Genomic DNA, 19,678 nt, shown 5'->3' on the forward strand with positions numbered 1-19,678 from the left:
TTACCTTTGAGAGGGAGGTACAGACACTAGGAGGAGCTATAAGAAGGGTCCCTGAAGAGCTAGTAATATTCTGTAACTTCATCTGTGCGATGGTCACCCATGTATATTCACTTTGTGAAAATTTACTTTATTGTACATTTATGATTTGTGTGCTTTGCTTTTCTGTAGGTATATTACTTTAATTGATAAATATATTTCTATACATATAAATATCTAAGTTTCTTGAATGAATGGTTTTGAAAAAATGTTCTTTCCTAGACTTTATTCCTATTGTCTTCAAATTTTATTTTAACATCAAAATATAGAAGCCGGTGATTTCTAGTCCTCAGCTGTACCATTCCCGAATGTATATATTTCATATCAAGAAAGGTTAGTAGAAGGGTATAAGTCCTGACAAAATTGGTCTTCTTCTCTCCATCCAAACTGCAGATCAGAATTTACAATCTCCTCTCCTAATTAGTAGGCAAAAAATCAGGATCAACTATGGTCCTCTGTTGGGGCAAATCTAATCCAGACTATGCGTTTCTTTTAAAATCACTAATTATGCAGTGTCACAGAAAAAGGCTGAATGTGTACTAGAATTAGAATCTTCCTATTGTTAATTTTTAAACTGGCTTCCTATGCCTCCCTCAACTACAACCAAGATGAAGAAGGATAAAGAGAGTGGCATAATTGTTTTCCTACAGTCTCATTCCTTTGTTCTTTCATTAACATTTAACACATATTAAAGTGCCTATTGTATGTTAGGCACTGTAGGAGACACTTGGAATGTACAACAGCAAATAAGAAACATGGTACCTACGCATACAGAATACACTACAACAGCAGCATCAGGCTATGACTGTGAATGCATATCTCACTTCACACACACATGTCAATCTTATTAAGGTAGGTGCTATTCCTCATTACACAGATCAGCTTAGAAACTATCTTGCCCAAATTGACACAATGATACATTTGGTTTAAAATGTAACTAGAGAGATAGCCTCATCCACCACAGGGCAGACAGCAGAAGCAAGAAGAACCACAATCTTGTAGCCTGTGGAACAAAAACCACATTCACAGAAAGATAGACAAGATGAAAAGGCAAAGGGCTATGTACCAGATGAAGACACAAGATAAAACGCCAGAAAAACAACTAAATGAAGTGGAGATAGGCAACCTTCCAGAATAAGAATTCAGAATAATGATAATGAAGATGATCCAGGACGTTGGAAAAAGAATGGAGGCAAAGATCGAGAAGATGCAAGAAATGTTTAACAAAGACCTAGTAGAATTAAAGAACAAACAAACAGAGATGAACAACACAATAACTGAAATGAAAAATACACTAGAAGGAATCAATAGCAGAAGAACAGATAAATGACCTGGAAAACAGAATGGTTTCCACCATTCTGGTGGAATTCACTGCTGCAGAACAGAATAAAGAAAAAAGAATGAAAAGAAATGAAGACAGCCTAAGAGACATCTGGGACAACATTAAACACAACAACTTTCACATGATAGGGGTACGAGAAGAAGAGAGATAAAGGACCCGAGAAAATATTTGAAGAGATTATAATCGAAAATTTCCCTAACATGGGAAAGGAACAGCCACCCAAGTCCAGGAAGTGCAGAGAGTCCCATACAGGATAAACCCAAGAAGAAACACGCCGAGACACACAGTAATCAAACTGGCAAAAATTAAAGACAAAGAAAAATTACTGAAAGCAGCAAGGGAAAAATGATAACATACAAGGGAACTCCCATAAGGCTAACAGCTGATTTCTCAGCAGGCACTCTACAAGCCAGAAGAGAGTGGCATGATATACTTAAAATGATGAAAGGGAAGAACCTACAACCAAGATTACTCTATCTGGCAAGAATTTCATTCACATTCAATGGAGAAATCAAAAGCTTTACAGACAAGCAAAAGCTAAGAGAATTCAGCACCATCAAACCAGCTCTACAACAAACACTACAGGAACTTCTCTAAGTGGGAAACATAAGAGAAGAAAAGGACTTACAAAAACAAACCCCAAACAATTAAGAAAATGGTAGTAAGAACATACATATCGATAACTACCTTAAACGTGAATGGATTAAATGCTCCAACCAAAAGACACAGACTTGCTGAATGGATACAAAAACAAGACCCATATATATGCTGTCTATTCTGTCTGCAAGAGACCCATTTCAGACCTAGGGACACATTCAGACTGAAAGTGAGAGGATGGAAAAATATATTCCATGCAAAAAGAAATCAAAAGAAAGGTGGAGTAGCAATACTCCAATTTTAGAGCAATACTCTAAAATAGACTTTAAAATAAAGAATGTTACAAGAGTCAAGGAAGGACACTACACGATGATCAAGGGATCAATCCAAGAAGAAGATATAACAAGTATAAATATATACACACTCAGCATAGGAGCACCTCAACACATAAGGCAACTGCTAACAGCTCTAAAAGAGGAAATGGACAGTAACACCATAGTGGGGGACTGTAACACCTCACTTACACCAACGGACAGATCATCCAAACAGAAAATTAATAAGGAAACACAAGCTTTAACTGCAACAACAGACCAGATAGATTTAATTGATATTTATAGGACATTCCATCCAAAAACTGCAGATTACACTTTCGTCTCAAGTGCACACGGAGAATTCTCCAGGACAGATCACGTCTTGGATCACAAATCAAACCTCAGTAAATTTAAGAAAACTGAAATCATATCAAGCATCTTTTTTGACCAGAACGCTATGAGATCAGAAATCAATTACAGGGGAAAAAAATGTAAAAAACACAAACACAAGGAAGCTAAACAATACGTTACTAAATAACTGAGGAAATCAAAAAATACCTAGAGACAAATGACAATGAAAACACGACGATCCAAAACCTATGGGATGCAGCAAAAGCAGTTCTAAGAGGGAAGCATACAGCTATACAAGCCTACCTCAAGAAACAAGAAAAATCTCAAATGAACAATCTAACGTTACACTTAAAGGAACTAGAGAAAGAAGAACAAACAAAACCCAAAGTTAGCAGAAAGAAAGAAATCATAAAGATTAGAGCAGAAATAAATAAAACAGAAACAAAGAAAACAATAGCAAAGATCAATAAAACTAAAAGCTGGTTCTTTGAGAAGATAAAATTGATAAACCATTAGCCAGACTCATCAAGAAAAAGAGGGAGAGGACCCAAATCAATAAAATTAGAAATGAAAAAGGAGAAATCACAACTGACAGTGCAGAAATACAAAAGATTTTAAGAGATTACTACAAACAACTATATGCCAATAAAATGGACAACCTGGAAGAAATTGACAAATTCTTAGAAAGGTACAACCTTCCAAGACTGATCCAGAACAAACAGAAAATATGAACAGACGAATCACACATAATGAAATTGAAACTGTGATTAAAAATCTTCCAACAACCATATGACCCAGCAATCCTACTACCAGACATATACCCCGAGAAAACCATAATTCAAAAAGAGTCATGTACCAAAATGTTCATTGCAGCTCTATTTACAATAGCCAGGACATGGAAGCAACCTAAGTGTCCATCAACAGATGAATGGATAAGGAAGATGTGGCACATATATACAATGGAATATTACTCAGCCATAAAAAGAAATGAAACTGAGTTATTTGTAATGAGGTGGATAGACCTGGAATCTGTCATACAGAGTGAAGTAAGTCAGAAGGACAAAAACAAATACCGTATGCTAACACATATATATGGAATCTAAGGAGAAAAAAAATGTCATGAAGAACCTAGGGGTAAGATGGGAATAAAGACACAGACCTACTAGAGAATGGACTTGAGGATGTGGGGAGGGAGAAGGGTAAGCTGTGACAAAGTGAGAGAGTGGCATGGACATATATACCCTACCAAATGTAAAATAGATAGCTAGTGGGAAGCAGCCACATAGCACAGGGAGATCATCTCGGTGCTTTGTGACCACCTAGAGGGGAGGGATAGGGAGGGCGGGAGGGAGGGAGACACAAGAGGGAAGAAATATGGGAACATATGTATATGTATAACTGATTCACTTTGTTATAAAGCAGAAACTAACACACCATTGTAAAGCAATTATACTCCAATAAAGATGTTAAAAAAAAAAAAAAATCTTCCAACAAACTAAAGTCCAGGACCAGATGACTTCACAGGTAAATTCTATCAAACATTTAGAGAAGAGCTAACACCCATCCTTCTCAAACTCTTCCAAAAAATGGCAGAGGAAGGAAAACTCCCAAACTCATTCTATCAGGCCACCATCACCCTGATACCAAAACCAGACAAAGATACTACAAAAGAAAATTACAGACCAATATCACTGATGAATACAGATGCAAAAATCCTCAACAAAATACTAGCAAACAGAACCCAACAACACATTAAAAGGATCATACACCATGATCAAGTGCGATTTATCCCAGAGATGCAAGGATTCTTCAATATACACAAATCAATCAATGTGATACACCATATTAACAAAGTGAAGAAAAACCATATGATCATCTCAATAGATGCAGACAAAGCTTCTGACAAAATTCAACACCCATTTATGATAAAAACTCTCCAGAAAGTGGGCAAAGAGGGAACCTACCTCAACATAATAAAGGTCATATATGACAAGCCCACAGTAAACATCATTCTCAATGGTGAAAAACTGAAAGCACTTCCTCTAAGATCAGGAAAAAGACAAGGATGTCCACTTTCACCACTATTATTCAACATCGTTTTGGAAGTCCTAGTCACGGCAATCAGAGAAGAAAAAGAAATACAAATTGGAAAAGGAGAAGTAAAACTGTCACTGTTTGCAGATGACATGATACTATACATAGAGAATCCTAAAGACGCCACCAGAAAACTACTAGAGCTAATCAATGAATTTGGTAAAGTTGCAGGATACAAAATTAATGCACAGATCTCCTGTATTCCTATACACTAATGATGAAAAATCTGAAAGAGAAAGTAAGGAAACACTCCCATTAACCATTGCAACAAAAAGAATAAACTACCTAGGAATAAACCTACCTAGGGAGGCAAAAGACCTGTAGGCAGAAAACTATAAGACACTGATGAAAGAAATTAAAGATGATACCAACAGATGAAGAGATATACCATGTTCTTGGACTGGAAAAATCAATATTTTGAAAATGACTATACTACTCTAAGCAAACTACAGATTCAAGGCAATCCTTATTAAATTACCAATGGCATTTTTTACAGAACTAGAACAAAAAAATCGTAAAATTTGTATGGAGAAACCAAAGACCCCGAATAGCCAAAGCAGTCTTGAGGGAAAAAAAGGGAGCTGGAGGAATCAGACTCCCTGACTTCAGACTATACTACAAAGCTACAGTAATCAAGACAATATGGTACTGGCACAAAAATAGAAACATAGATCAATGGAACAGGATAGAAAGCCCAGAGATAAACCCATGCACCTATGGTCAACTAACCTATAACAAAGGAGGCAAGGATATACAACAGAGAAAAGACAGCCTCTTCAATAAGTGGTGCTGGGAAAACTAGACAGCTACACGTGAAAGAATGAAATTAGAACACTCCCTAACACCATACACAAAAATATACTCAAAATGGATTAGAGACCTAAATGTAAGACCAGAGACTATAAAACTCTTAGAGGAAAACATAGGAAGAACACTCTGACATAAATAACAGCAAGATCTTTTTTGATCCACCTCCTAGAGTAATGGAAATAAAAACAAAAATAAACAAATGGGGGCTTCCCTGGTGGCACAGTGGTTGAGAGTTCGCCTGCCAATGCAGGGGACGAGGGTTCGTGCCCTGGTCTGGGAAGATCCCACATGCCGTGAAGCGGCTGGGCCCATGAGCCATGGCCGCTGAGCCTGTGCCCAGAGCCTGTGCTCTGTCAACGGGAGAGGCCACAACAGTGAGAGGCCCGCGTACTGCAAAAAAAATAAAAATAAAAATAAAAAATAAACAAATGGGACCTAATGAAACTTGAAAGCTTTTGCAAAGCAAAGGAAACTACAAACAAGACGAAAAGACAACCCTCAGAATGGTAGAAAATATTTGCAAATGAATCAACAGCAAAGGGTTAATCTCCAAAATATACAAACAGCACATGCAGCTCAATATTAAAAAAAACAAACAACCCAATCAAAAAAACGTGCAGAAGACCTAAATAGACATTTCTGCAAAAAGGACATACAGATGGCCAAGAAGCACATGAAAAGCTGCTCAACATCACTAATTATTAGAGAAATGCAAATCAAAACTACAATGAGGTATCACCTCACACCAGTTAGAATGGGCATCATCAGAAAATCTACAAACAACAAATGTTGGAGAGAGTGTGGAGAAAAGGGAACCCTCTTGAACTGTTGGTGGAAATGTAAATTGATACAGCCAGTATGGAGAACAGAATGAAGGTTCCTTAAAAAACTAAAAATAGAATTACCATATGACCCAGCAATCCCACTACTGGGCATATACCCAGAGAAAACCATAATTCAAAAAGACACATGCACCCCAATGTTCACTGCAACACTATTTACAATAGCCAGGTCATGGAAGCAACCTAAATGCCCATCGACAGATGAATGGGTAAAGAAGATTTGGTACATATATACAATGGAATATTACTCAGCCATAAAAAGGAACGAAACTGGGTCATTTGTAGAGACCTGGATGAATCTAGAGACTGTCATACAGAGTGAAGTAAGTCAGGAAGAGAAAAACAAATATCATGTATTAATGCATATATGTGGAACCTAGAAAAATGGTACAGATGAACAGGTTTGCAGGGCAGAAACAGAGACACAGATGTAGAGAACAAACGTATGGACACCAAGGGGGGAAAGAAGCGGGGGTGGGGGTGGGGGTGGAGGTGGGGGTGTGATGAATTGGGAGATTGGGATTGACATGTATACACTGATGTGTATAAAATGGATGACTAATAAGAACCTACTGTATAATAAAATTCAACAAAAATGTAACTAGAGTATAATGTCCATGATTTTCCATATAGTCTGCAGTAAGAGAGAATATAATTACAGTTCAATTCTGGATACTAACATATGAAGAGGTATGAATATAAAAATTATGAAAAGATTGTAAAATGTACTAACTGAAACTAAAAGTTTCTATGCTATAGTACAGACCCGTTTTGCTTCAGTGAGGGGTCAACAAAAAACCTGAAAGGAAACCTTCTTTCATTTCACTCCTAATACTTCTGCTACTGACTAAATTTTATAAGTGTAAAAGATAATTTTTTCTTTGACTACTAGAAAGTGAAAAAATCTTTTCTAAAGCTATAAATGCATAAAATTCAGGAAGTCTAAAGACATCTGCTGTGGGAGCCATACCTTAGCTATTACATAAACAGACACGCATGTTCACGCATATCTGTACATCAAATTTTTGATGATTACTCTTTCACATTCCCTGCACAAAGACAATATATTACATTGTTCATGTGATAGTGTCTACCCTATCAATCATAATTTCGCAAAGTACATTTTTCTCTGAGTTGAAAAGGACCAAGAATACATAGACGAATTCAATTTTCTAAAAATTATAAAGACAGTACCAGCCCAACCTCTATCAAACCATTTTTTGGCCAATTTCTTAAACAGCCAAACCTCTAGGATACAGTTTGGTATTCTAAAGTATTTGAATTCTGCAGTGCATCTGCCTTTTATTTCCCTTTTTAAATAACACAGACCAGAACATTTATGGATGTGTAGCCAAAATAAGGTCTAATTCATAAAGGAAAGGCTACGTACGATTCGGGTTTACAAGGAGTTAAACCTTTTCAAAGAAGCCTGTCCCTAAGGGAAAAAAATAAAAGACAGCAATTATCATTTTAAAACATGCAAAATAGGACAGTGAAGGGAGACTATTCAATAAACAAAAATAATAAGATGGTTAAAATTCATATATTCATAATAGGGAAGAAAAGATTTCCAGAACGTTTTTTGTAACACCACTGCATGAATAAGGAAATGCCTTTCTGCTTGAGTGTTTATACCCAAAACAATACATTTCTTTTGAACCGTAACTTAACTTTCTGTTATCACGTCATGTTATAATGATCAAACCTACATTTGTGGTAAAGCCAAAAACCACTCTGAAGAAGTGGTCTTAACCACAATTCAAAGCTTAAAGAATGGCTTTTCTGCCAAACCTTATCTGAGCCATTAACCTGTCATGCTTTCTTTCATACACCGCTAGGACCAAAAAGGCAGGCGCAGCAGCTAGCATCTGCTCACGCAAGCCTCACAAGGAGGCCATGGGGCTCTGCAAGGGGAATATACAACACGGGCATGGAGGTTGATGGTACAAAATCTGGCAGCAAACTGCTTTGCCTTGGGTGGTACAACAGGCAGCCTTATACTTCAACCATCTAAGGAGCCTTGGCTTGGCACAGGCAAAAGAAAGATTCTGAATTGAGAATCACCATAAAGTGATTAAAAGTATAGACCATGAGTAAATTATAGCAGTAAAACACTAGAACAGGAGGCAAAAGCCTTGGGATTTGATAGCAGCAATGAGGAAAACAAGTCTATACTCTTAGCAGGTGTAGACTTAACTGTCACAGTTTGGGCCATTCATGCTATATATTTACTTGGTATTTTGCTGTGCTATGAATTCAAATTATGTAAACTGCAAAGCTGTTGTGTTATAAATTTACTAGTTAACTGGCTAGTCAGCTGCCCTAACATCAGATGTCTAACTAGAAAATAGGAGCGCACAGTTTTTCTTTAAAGATGAGCTGCTCCATTGCAGCAGCTAATTCTTAACATTCCTTTCTCACCAACTTCTACACATGCATGTTCCCTAAAGACATGGTGGTCTCTCTTCTCTACAGTAATATTATTATTGACCTCTTCCCCTCATTCTTGTCTTCCATCACAAGCAATTCATTGACAAATGCTATCAGCTGCATTCCCAAATTATCTTCTACATCTCCACTCCCTGATTCCATAGGGTTAGATGAAGCTCTTATTACAACTTTTATATCCATAGCATCCTAAACTGGCCTCATGCAGTAAAACAGACAAGCACATAAAAACAAACAATACATCTGCTTATATATGCTCTTCTTTAACTCTCATTAACAATTCTGATAGGCATTATTTCAAACTTAGAAGGGAAAACTGAAGTTCAAAAAGTCACAAGGTAGGACTTTCCTGTTTCTGATTACACACTGATCATACTAAGGTTGAAGATTACATATAAATATATAAGGAAGCCATAGTCTAGTCTTTAAACCACTTTACTTTGCCTTCACAAAATAACTGTTTTTTCCCCAATTCACTTATAAATTAATTTCTATTTGCTTTTTTCCATTAAACAAACCACCTATCATATGAAAAATTTAAATGTTTCAGAAAAATCACTTCTTAACCTGTAAACTATTTCTCAGCAAACCAAAACTGCTGATTCTCAAGGATGAAACGCTGTAGTAATCCAACTAGAGAATACGGAAGGATGCCACCTTTAAATAAACCAGGAAAATCTGACTGTGTTAACAGCTCTGGGAATTAGTCAAATCTAGAGCCTTTAAAGAATTATAAGTATCCCAGTAATGAAGAAAATGCCAACCTGTTTTCATAATAAACTGAAGATACACAGGGGATTTCTGATGCTGTAACTTTTATGCTGGACAAATTTTTTTTTAATGGCCGAAGTGTACATTAGAGAAATATGCCCAACGCTATAAGCATGTATTGTTCATAATTAAAGTTGACTCAACTGCATAAAATATTAAGTTTTCAAATGCAATTCTGGGGCTTCCCTGGTGGCGCAGTGGTTGAGAGTCTGCCTGCTGATGCAGGGGACGCGGGTTCATGCCCCGGTCCGGGAAGACCCCACATGACGTGGAACGGCTAGGCCCGTGAGCCATGGCCGCTAAGCCTGTGCGTCCGGAGCCTGTCCTCCGCAACGGAAGAGGCCACAACAGTGAGAGGCCCGCGTACCTCAAAAAAAAAAAGGAAAAAAAAATGCAATTCTGTACACAGTGTGTGCTCACTAAACGAATGAACCATAACAATAGCAAGTCACCTGTTAAAAAAAGGATAACAAAACAAAAAACTGTCATGAAATCATAGCTCATAAACTATAATATTATTTAGACCAACTATTTTGAATTAACAAATGATTATGAACAAACTGATCTGAAATGTCTAATAAGTTATTTTCTACAGTGGAGGAAAAAATTATAAATGGTCCACCAAACGAGTTCATACTAACTTCACAAATTTTATAAGAGAAGAAAAAGGAATTGACTATTTTACCAAGTCCAAAGAGCTAAAATGATGATTAATTTCCTCACCCTAATGAAACTGTCTACTTTTCCCATAGAGAATGCCCTGCAAAGACACCATGCTATAGGTAATTACTGTTACTCGCTCTACAACAGCAATGTAGTTTAATGTGGCATGCTGACACTTCAAAAAAGTGATAATCCATGTTGTTGACAGATTCTATTAGGAAGTGGTATCAAGATCTAATGGGGCTACAAACAATACAGCTGAAAAGAGGTCCTGAGAAGTTTATGTTCTTTCATGTAATTTAGTTGAGCCTAAAACTAATTGCTAGGAAAACTTGCATACACCAGGTGTAAGTCCTTCAGCAATTTCACGCAGGCAATTTTTTACTACAATAACAATAAGCAAATACTAATACAAGATCCATTATGTGTAAGACAATAATAATGATGCCATTAACAAATTAACTTCCTGGGCTTTTAAAATGGTAGTAGCTCTTAGGTATGAAGGATAGTTTAAGACTGAAGTTAAATCCTTAATTCTACGTATAAATTTGAACTCTGGAATGAAAATCAAAGTCAAAGGGGGGTCATTCTAACTGCTGCCTGTTTTCCTGGATATCCATCAATGCCTTGGTTTGTTTCCAGTATTCCTCTCAAGAAATTAATCCTACTTGTCTGGCCATTATACTCAACGACTGTTTATTCTGAAAGAGGAATATTACTTTGTCCTGAGTCAGCCTCTTCACTTTTGGACAACTTCCTAGGACCTACATTCTATGCTATTTTCACAGCATCCTCATTTCTCACTTGGTTTGCCAGGTTCTTGGACTCAAAAGCACATTCACTGGACTTGAGGACACGGGAAGGGGGAAGGGTAAGCTAAGACGAAGTGAGAGAGTAGCGTGGACATATATACACTACCAAATGTAAAACAGATAGCTAGTGGGAAGCAGCCACATAGCACAGGGAGATCAGCTCGGTGCTTTGTGTCCACCTAGAGGGGTGGGATAAGGAGTGTGGGAGGGAGATGCAAGAGGGAGGAGATATGGGGACATATGTATATGTACAGCTGCTTCATTTTGTTATACAGCAGAAACTAACATACCATTGTAAAGCAACTGTACTCCAATAAAGATGTTTTTTAAAAAGCACATTCACATATTACTCTAAACAGTAAGAATGTAGAGCTAATATTCTTATTCATTTAGGTTGCATGTAAATGAGGGAGAGGGCTGAGAGATAGGAAGGAAGAAAGAAGTGAGAACACTGCAGTGTAAGAGAGCAGTAAAAAAGATGGAAGAGAAAGAAAAGATTGCTTGAGGAAGTGTCAGAGGCCACCAAGTTGAAGAGACAAAAAAGAGAGCAATGGAGTGTCTAGGGGCCATAAATGGGCAACTGTCCACCTCCTAACAAACCAAATCTGGTCAATACCAAATATGGAAATGTATTCATTCAAATACAAAGCTTTTCTTCTGTGGGATATAAGCACAGATCACAAACGTCTTTCCCTATAAAAAAAATCTCACACTTGGATATCTACCATTGTGAGGAAAATATGTTGAATTATTGTGTAAACTATTTCCAAGTTTTACTCCCCCAAAGTTCAGGACTTTCTAACAAAGAAAACACTCCAGCCCTTTCATAGTTATTCTAGAGTTTCTTCAGTCTCCACATCTGTAAAATAGTAAAGTTAATTGTAACAACTTGGAGAGCTGTGTGAAGATCAAGTTAATACCTGTAAAACAGTTGAAAAGGGGCATTTTGTAAGTGCAGTACCCACTAAACGTTAGCTATTATGCACTCAGATTTTCTCGGCCTTTAGACTTACAAACCCCAACTCACAAAAGAGCTAACTGATGACAAAATTGTACAATTAAGATAAAACTAGGGACTTCCCTGGTGGCACAGTGGTTAAGAGTTCGCCTGCCAATGCAGGGGACACGGGTTCGATCCCTGGTCCAGAAAGATCTCACATGCCACGGAGCAACTAAGTCCATGCACCACAACTACGGAGCCTGTGCTCTAGAGCCTGTGAGCCACAACTACGGAAGCCCACGTGCCTAGAGCCCGTGCTCCACAACAAAAGAAGCCCCCCGTCGCCACGGCTAGAGAAAGCCCGCATAGCAAAGAAGATCCAACGCAGCCAAAAGTATATAAATAATTTTTTAATAAAATAAATAAAAATTTTTTAAAGGACTACCTCTTTATATATCCACTCATTCTATTTGTAAGTTAAGAGGTTAATAAAAAGAATGGCATGTTCTGCCATGACAGGACAGATGCATGTCTTAAAAATCTAGTATTATCAAAAAGTTCATTCATTCAACAGATATCTACTGAGTGCCTGCTATGACTAGTCACTGTCCTGGGGCTGGGGATACAGCAGTCAACAAAATAAAAATCTGTGTAATGTAGAGGGGTGGGGGGTTGGGGGGGGTAGGATTGGAAACTGGCTCCCTGCAGAGGAAGCTACAGCTTTTATTTCAAAAGTGAATGCTTTCAGTGGATTCTACCTGTTCCAAGTCACACCTGTTTTATATATTTATGTTACCTGCCTCTGCCCTATCCCTGCCCCTAGGCTAGAATTTCTCACAGAGTACTTTTTCCACAGGAGTTTCAACAATAAAGGAATTCTAATAAAGTTAAATTTCATGCACACTTAATTACTCTAGCTGCTATCACTAGCACTTGTACTTACATTATTAATCACCTTCACCCACCCATTGTTGTGATAAAACACAAAAGCACTCAATCAAAGTAAATGCTTTGAAAGTGTTTTCTGTCCTATCTGTTTCTGTCCTATCTCCCCATCCCAGGATTCCTTATAACAAATAATTACGGGGCAGAGGGAAGGAGGCAGTTGCCCTTCCTGACCACTACCTGCTAAACTAGCACATTTTCAGTCATTATCTTTCAAGATTGTATGTTGATCTGATAATTGTTAAAGCAACACCCCAAAACTTGTGGAGGTCTGTTAAAGCTGCATGATTTTAATTGCCATTCCCTCTTCATCAGCTATCAGAGCCTCACAGAGCTCACTCATTCTGAGGTGTAGGAACCTGGCTACGGAAGATAGGGTCTCCATAATGAAAGCGGTACTTCTCATTCAAGTGACAAGTTTGGCATTTCAAAGAGAGAATGCATGCACATTTTCCTGCTCAACTACTTACACTCTTCGTAAGCCCCTAACAATTCAACAGAACAAGATCAACTGACTTCACTGTATTTTTCAAAAGAAAGAGATTCCCTGATTTTCATGACAATTACTGACAGAGCATATACCACTTTTCAATTAGGTTCATACTGGAGATGGGTTCTAACGTACTCTTTTAATACATATCCCAGATCCCATAAAAATGCAAAACAGTATTATTTTTCAAAGTAATGAAATATAAATTAGTTAGAGAAAGTGCCTAATTCTAACAATACTACCATTTACGTAAAAGATTTTTTAAACTTTGTTATATTCAGAATCTAAAACATCTTTTTAAATACTCTCAAAGAATCTAACCTTCATTCTTAGAGGGTGTTTTTGAACTTGTTTTCAGTAACCAAAAGTATGCTGGAGCCATATCTAACAGCTGACCCAGTAATTTATAAAATGCTCTTTCTTCTAATCCTAGACGTGCGGTTGGGGTGCTGCCTCCGGGCAGTTCTCTCAGTTCTTGGCCATCTAAGTTAGAAGGTAGTTTAGTTTCTTCCTAAACTACACTTCAGGGACTTCCCTGGTGGTCCAGTGGCTAAGACTCCGTGCTCCCAGTGCAGGGGGCCCAGGTTCAATCCCTGGTCTGGGAAATAGATCCGACGTGCCGCAACTAAAGATCCCGCATGCTGCAACTAACAAAAGATCCCACTCGCAACAACTAAGATCCCGCCTGCCACAACTAAGACCCGGCTCAGCCAAATAAATCAATAAATATTTTTTAAAATAAAAAAATAAACTACGCTTTAGGAGGAAAAATCTTTGAAAGAAAAAGATGACAATCTGCTCTTGTGCGTTATGGTAACCAAAGCAAAAGGAACACAGTTATGCACAAACAAATGCCACAAGGTGACAACATGAAACCTTGCACTCAACAGGATAAGCAGCATGAGGCAGAAAGTGATGACGTTGGACGTAAATATGACTGAAATAATGATGAAAAGCTAAGCAATGCTACTGATAAGAGGAGAAAAGGTTGGACAGTCTGAGAGAAGACCAGGTTGGGGTAGCGGGGGGCACTTTGGGAAACAGTAATAGAAAAAAGGGATTCAACTCTCCCAATTCTCTGAATCCACAGGCTCTTGTTACCTGCCTGCATCACTAGCAACAGTATGTCTTTACGCACTGACGCAAAGACAAGCCACCATCATAAAGGCAGTTAAACAGGGCGGGAGGGAGGTGGGATTTCTTTACCTACCTTCTGTAATTCCAAAAGATAATTTCTAGGTTTAATACATCATATCCAATTCGGAGCAGGAACTAGATATGTTTTTGACTCAATTTCCAAGAACTTGCAGAGAAACATGAATTGTACTTATTATCTTTTGGCCTCTTATTTTGGCAAAGATTTTATCCATTGTTCAACTCCCAAGTGTAGAAAACTAATGTACAAATTCCATTGTTGTGAAACAATTTACCAGAAATCTTCATTCTCGTATTGTTTTCTAGGAAGGAGGAAACTGTATTTCAAACACAATCTTAAAACATGAATATGCTGATACTGTCCTACTCTGAAGCTTTATTTTTTAAAAAATATTCACCAGAAACTCTGTGATCATTTTCAATATACCTGTAAAGCAAATATCTGCTGTTATGAGGACACTGGAATAGGCAGAGGCACTAATCCAAGAAAAATAAAATTTTAAATATTATCAAAATCCTCACAAAAACAGAAGTTCTAACATTTGACTACCTTAAATATTTGTGACATATCTAATTTAAGGTTAATTTTTTTTCAACATTAAACTTTTATATTTACCTTCTGAAGTAAAGAAGTACCTGGTATATGAAAAAGTCTTAAGATATAAGGAATGGGAAAATGAAATGGGTGGATTTTAGAATGTATCATCAGTTTTTTTGTACTTTTTAATTGCATGGGTCATTTTCATCAATGCAAAGAAAGTAAATTCCTTCACAACTGGGAAATATTATAAATTTCTTACCTATGAGCCTTTAAATATTTACGAGGGCAAGCAAGCAAGAAAACACACACACACACCCCAAATAACACAACAAAAAACAAAAACAAGGTTTCATAGCTGTTTCCTACTGTCAGAGAGAAAACTACTGAGCTAACAATCCTGTTTTAGATATCTGAAGTCTTCTCTGGCTGAGGTCAGTTTGGCAATATAGATTTATAAGACTGAGTGCCATAGTTTCCCAGTTGATCATTACCAGAACTTAGGTCTGCAATACAGTACACATACATACCCTCAAAACAAGAGTTTTACAGAACTATATCATATGATCCATTCATGACATTTCCTATTCTGTTCTTTTCTGCTTCATATAATTTGCAAGGTGTGTGTGTGGGGGGGGTGGGGGAGGGCAGCAACTTATTGAAATGACTCCAGAATGGGCTACCACTGGCAGTTTGAAAACCACTGATCTGAGTTGATTAACACATTAACAGAATGCATGCCAAGGGACAGTTTACTAGATTACTCTACTTGATAAAATATCCTTAATTAATGCCACTCAACAGCTGCTGCTATTACGTTCCTCTCTTCTCCCTGCTCCTTAGATATTCTCCTGTAATAAACTTCACTTCAAACGCAAAGCATGGTAGGGAGATCCTTGAAGATGATACAGAGAGTATGGCATACCATTAGAAGCCACAGACTGGAACCTATCCTGGTCACTTTTTCTCAGCAAGGAAAAACAATATAAACCTAACACCACATCTCAGGGACATCTGTGACTATGGGAGGCATACACTTAGTGGAACCAAAACAATCCAAGGAACATACACATAAATGTGCATATATCTTGTTTATTTCAGCTTTTTAAAAAAAAAGAAACAATTTTTAAAAGATGCTTTTTTTCTACATTCACTGCACTGATTTTATTTTCTATTACAACACGTCTTAATGCTGATCATAACCCCCACTAAATTGAGTTCTTAACCAACTAAACTGAGTTCTTGACCCACTAATGAATGGGTTGAAACCTGCAATTTGAAAAACACAGCTTTAGAGGACACACAAATCGACCTAGTAGGATAAGAGGACCAGAGATAAATTACCAGTCTCTAGTGGCCACCTTCTTTCACTGATGAGAAAAAGCTCAAAGAATTGAAAACATTAGTCAAAGAGCGATTGTTTATTTAACTCTAGGAAGATCACAGAAGAAAGTATAAGATTCAGGAAAAGAAATAATGTAATAGCATCTCACCCCGCAAAAAAGAGGTTCCTGATCTGGCATTTAATAATCATCATCGGGCTTCCTTGGTGGCGCGGTGGTTGGGAATCCACCTGCCAATGCAAGGGACATGGGTTCAAGCCCTGGTATGGGAAGATCCCACATGGTGTGGAGCAACTAAGCCCATGCACCACAACTACTGAGCCTGTGCTCTAGAGCCCGCGAGCCACAACTACTGAAGCCCAGGCACCTAGAATCCATGCTCTGCAACAAGAGAAGCCACCGCAATGAGAAGCCCATGCACCACAACGAAGGGTCACTCACCGCAACTAGAGAAAGCCCGCAGGCAGCAACAAAGACCTAACGCAACCAAAAATAAATAAAATAAAATAAATTTTTAAATAAATAAAAATAATCCTCATCACTGTTTATCTAACACTGGCTTCTTGCATGCTCAATCCTACACTAAATGTGTATGGAATTTATTTATATATATGTGTCTGTATATATACACACACATATATAATGCAATATATAATTATATAATTACGGTATTATATTTTTAATACACAAGTTTATTTTTTTTCCAGATCATTCTTTCAACCTGTCAAAACAAAAAAAGTAGTGCCAGATTTGAAACACAGATCAGCTGGCCGCAGAATCTAAGCTCTTAACCACTAAGCTATAAACTCTTCCAAAGAGAAAGGAGTTCCCAAATCTGGCTGTGCATCAAGAATCCTCTGTGGCATTAAAACAAAACAAACAGATGCCCAAGTACTACCCTAAAAAGAGATTTTTTTTTTTTAAGTTGAAGTGGCAAATATTATGGAGAAATATATTTTGTAAACAATGTATCAAATACCACCTCCAACCAAAGAAAAGATCTTTTTGGAGACTAGACACTGTTGTATTGGACATAAAATACCTGGTTGAACTTGGTTAACAGGCAGCTGACTTCACCTTGAAACTTGATTCACTGTCATTATAGACCAGAATTTAATATAAAGCAGTTTTGTCTTAGGTTTAATAACTAAATTCCATTAATAATTTAACTGCTGATATGTCAAAAGGATCTTAACATAAGGTAGACTAAATGATAAAAATTACAGGCTGCACCAACGTATTTCTATTACATTTATATATCCATGATTTAAACATCTATCTTCCCAACATATTTTCCTTCATTACCTAAAAGATAAAGAATTTTGAACCTGATGTAACATTATGAACTCAGCATTCTCCCTGGGTTGATTCACTTCCACTACCCCAAGAAAACATTCAGTAGCAAGCAAACAGTACAAAATTAGGAGGTTTCCAAGGTTTCCAATAATTAAGAAATGGTTTTGACTACATCACTCAAATAAAATGTTATGAACATAAAAACCTTAAAGATTTTTGATGGTTAAGTGGGTAATATGAAGCCTAGAATTACCACTACTAGCAACCACAAGTAACAGTGGGACTATATACCACAAACACATGAAAGATTAACTGTATACATATGGTGGTGAAGAGACAACAATCACAGTATTAGTAAAGAATCACTCATTTTCCTCTCAGTAAAAATTCTTTGTAAAAGACAAAAACAAGCACAAACTATAAATGGTCCAAGTAAAAATTATTTCGTTTGGTCAAATTAATACTCCAACTGAAGAATATATCCAATTATTTCCTGTTCAGGCTACCATGAAATGACAGCACTACAGAGAAACTAGTCTATGATATAAACCAGAAAGATAATTACAGACTAACATATGAATAATCCCTAAACTATTTCGTGAAAGAAACTATAGCCCGGTACTATTAAAATCTAGCAAAAATATCTACCCTAGTGTCTCCTATAACCATATCTCAAAAAGGGGGGAAAAATCACTCAACAAGCTCGTGATACATGTTTTTTTTACAACAAAAAATACTGTTGCCATAAATCCATAACCACATCTGCAATCTAAATATTAAAATATCGTAAAATATGCAATAACTAAATATAGACTCATGAGTGTTTTCACTCTACACATGACCTTGGGGCCACTGGAAGATTTCTAAAGCATACCTTTTAATCCACGCCATGGTACTTCAAGAACATGTTAAGGTAAGCCACAGGATGGAACACTTCGATGCACCTCAAAACACCTCAGCCAGTGTATCTGTATCATTCTCCTTTCCTTTTGAGATCATAATGGTTCCGAAGAACTATAATGCTTCCATTTGAATGACAGTTTCATAATTTCAATGACTTAAAAACAAAAACAAAAAATAAGGACTTAAGTGTTGGTATGTTAAGCCACTAGTGAGTGCACTGTGTTAACTGCTGCCACAGCTAAGAAAAACAAAGCAGCTACTGCTACTACCACGTAACATTTTTAACATGACCCTCATGTGAATGAGGAGGAGTACATGCTTACTGGTCAGAGTGAGAGCCCTTGCTTTATAGAGATCTATCCAAAGCCCACAAATCTCTTTACCCCAACTGATTCTTCAGTTTTATTCTCAAGGAATGAAAATAACCTAAAAGACAGGTCTGAATACTTGGTAGGTGCCAGGTTCACCTCTGACCAACTATTCTATTCTGTGTTGAATGAGAGCTGGAAATCACCCACACACCTACATAAAAGGGAACTCATTAATAGACACAACAGGGATTCCTTCAAACAATGCCCCTTCTGGTGTTAATATTACTGAATCATTTTAATTCCATGGAAGTCATTAAACTGTAAAAAGTTACAGTTTCTAAAGTTTACTTCTATGAAGAGCATGCAGATAAATGAACAGATCCATGGCTAACTATGAGGTTTTAGTGCTTCTCTGTGATTGCCTTGACAGGTTACCTGATTCCTCCTTCCTCCTCACCCCACTCCACCTTTCTTACATAAAAACATTAAAAACACTTCATTATTTAAATGATACAGTAAGAAGTCTATGTATCACATTTTAAATCTAAGAATTCACTCTACTTCTACTTCAAGTTTGGCACTCTATAGTTACAAGAAAGAATGAATACTCAACCTACACAAAGGAAGTAAAACTGATAAATTATCAGTAATACACATACATTTATGTCATAAGCAGTTAA

At 37.1% G+C, this 19,678-nt stretch overlaps 1 protein-coding gene across 4 annotated transcripts in view; it reads right to left on the reverse strand.

The window, feature by feature from the left end:
- The window catches only part of LOC131758994 (recombining binding protein suppressor of hairless), a 238,700-nt gene that overhangs the window by 56,035 nt on the left and 162,987 nt on the right, over positions 1 to 19,678 (reverse strand). The window contains exon 1 of one of the 4 annotated variants that reach the window (XM_059067741.2): positions 14,663 to 14,904. The exons of the other annotated variants lie outside the window; for them this stretch is intronic. The gene's annotated coding sequence lies outside the window, so the exon portion shown is untranslated. Of the gene's footprint in view, positions 1 to 14,662; positions 14,905 to 19,678 lie in introns of those variants that run through there. 4 annotated transcript variants of the gene reach the window in all.

Source organism: Kogia breviceps, chromosome 6, assembly GCF_026419965.1.
Source record: "Kogia breviceps isolate mKogBre1 chromosome 6, mKogBre1 haplotype 1, whole genome shotgun sequence".
In the NCBI taxonomy this organism is placed as follows: domain Eukaryota; kingdom Metazoa; phylum Chordata; class Mammalia; order Artiodactyla; family Physeteridae; genus Kogia; species Kogia breviceps.